Source organism: Megalops cyprinoides, chromosome 9 (genome assembly GCF_013368585.1).
Source record: "Megalops cyprinoides isolate fMegCyp1 chromosome 9, fMegCyp1.pri, whole genome shotgun sequence".
NCBI classification, from domain to species: Eukaryota; Metazoa; Chordata; class Actinopteri; order Elopiformes; family Megalopidae; genus Megalops; species Megalops cyprinoides.
In genome coordinates, this window is record NC_050591.1 from 3,337,725 (window position 1) to 3,343,724 (window position 6,000).

Here is a 6,000-nt window from a genome sequence, read left to right on the forward strand (position 1 = left end):
TGATGTAATAGTAGAGGCAACATGCCATTTTAGATAAATCTAGACACACCTAAATCAAATCAGTGTAGCAGGCAAGATGGCATCTGTGTCTACAAGAAGAAGGAGAGCCCCTGGGCAAAGCAGGAATGAATACCTTGCCAAAGTCTCGAGGCAGCAATTTTATCAAACTGATAGTGTGAGGGAGCTGCACCGGGTACTGCACCTATCTGAAACTCTTCGGCAGAAAAATAATCAGATAGCAGAGAAAAGGAGAATTGCCAAGGCTGCCAATAAGGAGAGGGAGCAGGAAATGGTCCAGATGAGACAAAGGCAGTTGGAGGCCATGGAGCAGGAGAGGAAGGAGGCCAAAAGACGGCAGAGTGAAAAACATGCTTATGCTGCTTATCTACGGCAACAAATTAGAATTAGAGAGCTCCAGAGAACATGCAAAAAGATAGCAGTGATAGAGAAGGAGAGGGAGGCATGCCGCAGATGGCAACACCAGTATGAGAGAGAACAGATAATGCTCCAGAAAAAACGTGAAGAGGAGAAGTTGAATGTCCAGCAGGCATACAGGAAGCATTTGGACCTCAAGGACACAAAAAGACAGATGGAGTCCAGAAGGCTTGAGATAGAGGAAGAGTGTCAGAGGTTTTTTCAGGCTGAAAAGGAGCAACAGGTTAAGATGAACATGGAGAAGGAGGCAGAGAAGTACAGGCGGCGGACAATGTGCAGTAAGATGCTGGGGGAGATGCAGGCCTCATATGAGTGGGAGAAAACCACCAGAGAGCAGGAGATGAACACCAGGGCCCTGGCTAGGGCTTTGGCCAACCAGGAAGCTAAGCAGAAACATGACTTCCAGCTTGAGAATGAACGCAAGCAGCAAATGCTGGAGGCTATCACCACCCACCATGAAAGCAAGCGCAGGCAACAGGCAAAGAGGGCAAGAGAGGAGGAGCAGAGAGGATGGGAGCAGCTCCTTGAAATTCAAGAGGCGGACAGGATCTTCTTTGAGAACCAGCGGCATATCCCAGAGAAGAAGAGGGAGGGGCGCTTGATGATGGACAACACCCTCCGTGAACAGATGGAGGCCAAACACATCAAGGAACAACATAAGAAGCAGGAACAGATGGAGTACAATGTGAAGAACATGGAGCTGATAGCAGAGGAAGACACGGAGCTCCACAGGTACACCAGGAACGTTACAAAGGCTGATGCAGGGGCTAACCTTAACATAATCCCACTCTGCAAAGCTGCTAAGACTTGCAGCAAATGTGGGATACACTCCAGTACACAGAGGAGGCGAGCCATTTACCTGGTTCCTGGTGCCAGCCACACTCAGCCTCCACCCTACACCTTCAGCACAGCCCAGGATGTGAAAAGGTTGCATGCCCCATGCCTCGGCACAACAAAAAAACGACTGGGCTTCATATGGTGAAGTTGCAAATACTATTCCGCACTGGATTGATAGCTGGTATCTACAATGATGCACAAGCTGCAGTTTTTTAATGCAGTTTTAATCGTCATGCATTTAAAAAAGGTTGTGTTCCCAGAACTAATTTTTTATGGTTAAAAGTATGATAGGAATAAATAGTAGAAGTAATAGTTATGAAACAGTATTGATGATGTATAGCCCTATACATGGTGTTTAGCCCTGTATAATATATACACAAGCAACGTAAAAAATGTTTCAATGTTGTGAACTATGGCATATATAACTGGCTGAGGCCAAAGGCCAGTATTGTGTCACTGTTGAAACAGGGTAAGTAAAGGACTCCCAAACAGGTTGAAGTATGGTGAGTAGTTCAGCTACCCAAGCCGTTACAGTTACCATGAAAGCCTCTTTTTCTGACCCACCTGGAACACAATGACTAACAGGACTCTCGTGAAACTTTGTGTGACAGTCTGGAGAGAGAGAATGAGAGAGAGATGCCCTTGACTTGAAGAAACATGATGGTAACCCTCCCCTTCTATTTATGGTACAATATTCTGTAATAGCATCAGTAGTTTACTAGCTCAAACTAATGATGCTCTCTATCTGGATTGTTTTGCGCTGTGATGTTAGCCGTTAATGGCAATTTTAATGTTAATTTAGCATGAAGCTATTATCAGTGCAACTTGCCATTGCTCATGTACATTTTGACAAGTTACTTCTCTTTCCATGATGAATGATATGTAGAGATGTACAATTTTCAAGACATATGTACAAAAGGCTACATATCCTTATTTTTTGTATTTTGCCATTTTACAATGATATTTCCATTGAAGATGTCTAAACTTTACATCTTGCCTTTGTCCTTTATTGGAAGGACCTGTTACCTATTTATCAAACTAGTCAGGCATTCTCTAGTCACAAAAGAATAATTTGCATAAAATTTCATACGGCCACAAAGTTAACACCCAAACATCAAAATTTACACTTTTCACCACTGGTTTCTATCCATATTTAGCCCAAGTCTTTAGTACCGTATAGGTGTTAAAAATGGTTACCATTCAGCTAGGAAGTTACATAGCCAGAAAACTTGCAGGTCCCCTTGATACTCAGCTAATCATACATTCAGCAACTATGTTCCTATAACCCAGCAGGGTTGGCAGGTGCTGTGTATGTGCCCCTGGAGACTACTTGTACCCTTTGGGAGACTGAGAAGTCCTTTTTTACTTATTGTTACTTGTTTCTTTTAAAATTGGGGCATTTTAGGTATTAGAATCTGTGGGACAAATAGAAAAGAGACACATGTTACAGCCCCTATCATTATTCAGTCTGGAGAAGGTACCGCTACTATTCACAGAACAAATCATTTGAAATTGAGTAAACTATTCAGTACATTATTTGATATTTGAGGCAATGTGTTCACTGATGAAAATTCTAATGTATATGCTGTCTTACTTGTGAAAACTACAGCATGGATTTTTGCAACAGCAGTCATGGTCAGCGTTGATATTTGATGTTGAATTTCACCAGTTTGTACTGAAAGCTGGTTCAAAAACAAACTAAATCACAACCACCATCATGCTGTAATAGAACACCACTAGTGATCTCTGCCATTACTTAAGTTCCTCTGTCAGGAATTTCTTCTTTGTCTTTCATCTTTGCACTTTCATATTTAGTTCAGTGATAGACTGTGGCAAAATACAACAGCTTAAGGAAAGAGGAAGAAGGACTATTGGGGTGGACTGTAGTGTTTTAGTTAGCCAGCCTGATTAGAAGGTGCAAGCTAGCAAGCCAATCCATCGTGCGGCACCTGCATCTAGCTGTGGTCGTAATTTATGAAGTTAATCTTGTTTACACTGTCTTATTTATGAATCAAGTACTGTAAGAAAGATAAAGAAAGCTAGTGAGCAGCATGTGTGGCACAACCAGCACATGAATACACCTACTGCTGGTTAACTTGCAAGCACTGTCTAATGGAACACCAGCAATTTAACAATTTAACATTTTAAGTTAAATTCCACAATGTGAAGTCATCCTGCTCCTAATCCACCCAATTGGCCAGCTATCACACAAATCCTAGATTATGTTGTCCAAGCGTAGTATGACCATGCTATGAAAGATACACGTGTACATGCTTCCTGATAAATAGTAAGTGCCTATACCCTTTATGACAATACACAGATGGAGAGCAGCATTAATAGTATGCATAAATTTGTTAAAGTGAAATGATCATTACAGTCATAATAAAATGTCCAGTTTACGGAGGACAGAGGTTATTAGCAAAATTATTATCCATGAAAACCCTTTACCATGTGGTCACTCCTCTCATTCCATCCTTTTCGCTGTCTTTTGACCCATCATTACATTCATTTGAGACGCTCTTCAGAGCGACTTCCAGCACAAAAGAACAGAAATGTATCCATTCAAGCTGAGTAAGTGTAACGGTGTAAATAAGTTATAGTTAAATTTCCTGCGTAAATGGGGAAAACACCACCTTCTGGCGAGAGGTGAAATCATTTTGTTTTAACCCTAGGGAATTCTAGGTAACCCATAGCACCACTATGAAGAACAGCTATGGGTAAGTTGATAGTGATGAACGGTCTGGGATAAATCGGTCATGAAGTTGTAAAATACTTTCAAATGCAACCGTATGTAATGTGTTTCAATGGAATATTGTATAAGTTTAGTTTGTATTTAATTTGGCGTCGTATAAGCCAGTAAGGTCATGTAGGGCAACTGTTATGCATAGTCACACGCTCCAACATTTTTAACCTTTTTATGTGTGTGTGTGTGTCTGTGTGTGTGCATGTCATATATGTTATAGGTCATATGTCAGCACTGTCTTTGTAATATTTATTTTTGTGTATATTGTATGTTTTAAATTCCATGTTACATGTGTCATGTGTTTTTTGTAGCTTACATGTTAAGGACACCCATCTCTCTCTTGAACTGCAAAACCAGTTCACCCACGGATACCAATAAAGTAAACTGAACTGAACTGAACTGAACATAGCACCACTATGAAGAACAGCTATGGGTAAGTTGATAGTGATGAACGGTCTGGGATAAATCGGTCATAAAGTTGTAAAATACTTTCAAATGCAACCGTATGTAATGTGTTTCAATGGAATATTGTATAAGTTTAGTTTGTATTTAATTTGGCGTCGTATAAGCCACGTTTTATATTTTTAGAAGCGAATCTTGAGATCGCCATTTTCGACGTGGGTTTCTATCATTCCTTTTGGTTAATGTGGTGATATATTTTGTTTAGGATGACTGTATCTATCTCCAGGACGATAGACTATACATCTCTATATTATTTCCCCAACATTGCAGGTAAATGTTCGTAATTATATAAAGCCTTTAATTGTATTACTAGCCTTGAAGAGTGCACTTGATGTTCTGTGCACGTTTCAAATGTTAGCCAGCTACATGGTATCTCGGTGCTTTATTTTTAGCCACCAGATGTCGCCATAGATCAAGGTATTGTGTTCCATTTAATGTAATTCCGTAATACAAAATGGGTGGTCGTAGTTTTTTTCCAACTGGTGTACGAATTTAGTGTTTTTCAATTTTATTTTCTAAGAGAAATACTCAAACACACTATACGATCATACCACCAAAGTATTTGTGTCTAGAAATATTATAAATGTTGGCATTGTATAATATAACCCATAGCACCACAATGAAGAACAGCTATGGGATGACTGTATCTATCTCCAAGACGATTGACTATACATCTCAGCTTAGTAATAAATACTGCATCCACAAACGCAAGTGTCCAGTGTCGTGACTGGGGAGGCCAGAAAGTCACAATGGTGCCGTGACCCGGATTCCTGGCTAAAGCACAGCTTGGCCGCCAGTGGTCGCTGAGGAGTCAGAGGAGGTCAAAGGGGGTGAGTGTAGCAGAGCTGAAGTGATAAGCTCGTGTGAGTCCTGCGTAAAGCCTTAGGTAGCGGGTAGCAGGTGGCCGAGCAGTTGCAGCGACTACTCATTCCCCCCGACCTGGTTAAGTAGCGTTGTTGCCGACAGGCTAAGGGCAATTTGCCTTTAGCTCAACTGGTAACGACGCTGGCTGCAAGGGGTTGGCAGTGAGTGGTGAGAACCTCGGTTCGAAACTTGCTCGCTCGCAGACCCACGTAACATCATATTAAAACACGACGCAAGATACTACCCGTTACATAAGCACCAGTGGCAGATCAGTCTAACAACATCCGAAGACCAGTGAGTGTGAATATAACACTGTTCAAACTCTGAGACAAGTTAACCTCTGCAGCCTAACTAGACAGCCTAGAAACTAAGGAAAGCCAAGTACATACAACCACACATCAGTCACTAGATCACAGAATCCAAAACACATTGCGGTAAAATTAGGTTAAGAGATTTCAGCCACACTTCACTTCTGAGTCGCATCACAACAATTTATTGTAATAAAATCAGGCAGAAAATACCAATGTGAATGCATTCATTTGATATAAAAAGCTTATAGCTTTCTGTGTTATTGTCAGTGGATAGTGGACAAGTTTTCGGCACACTCATTGCCATATTGGATGCTTCAAATCCTGCAGCTTCCATTCAGTTGTATTGTT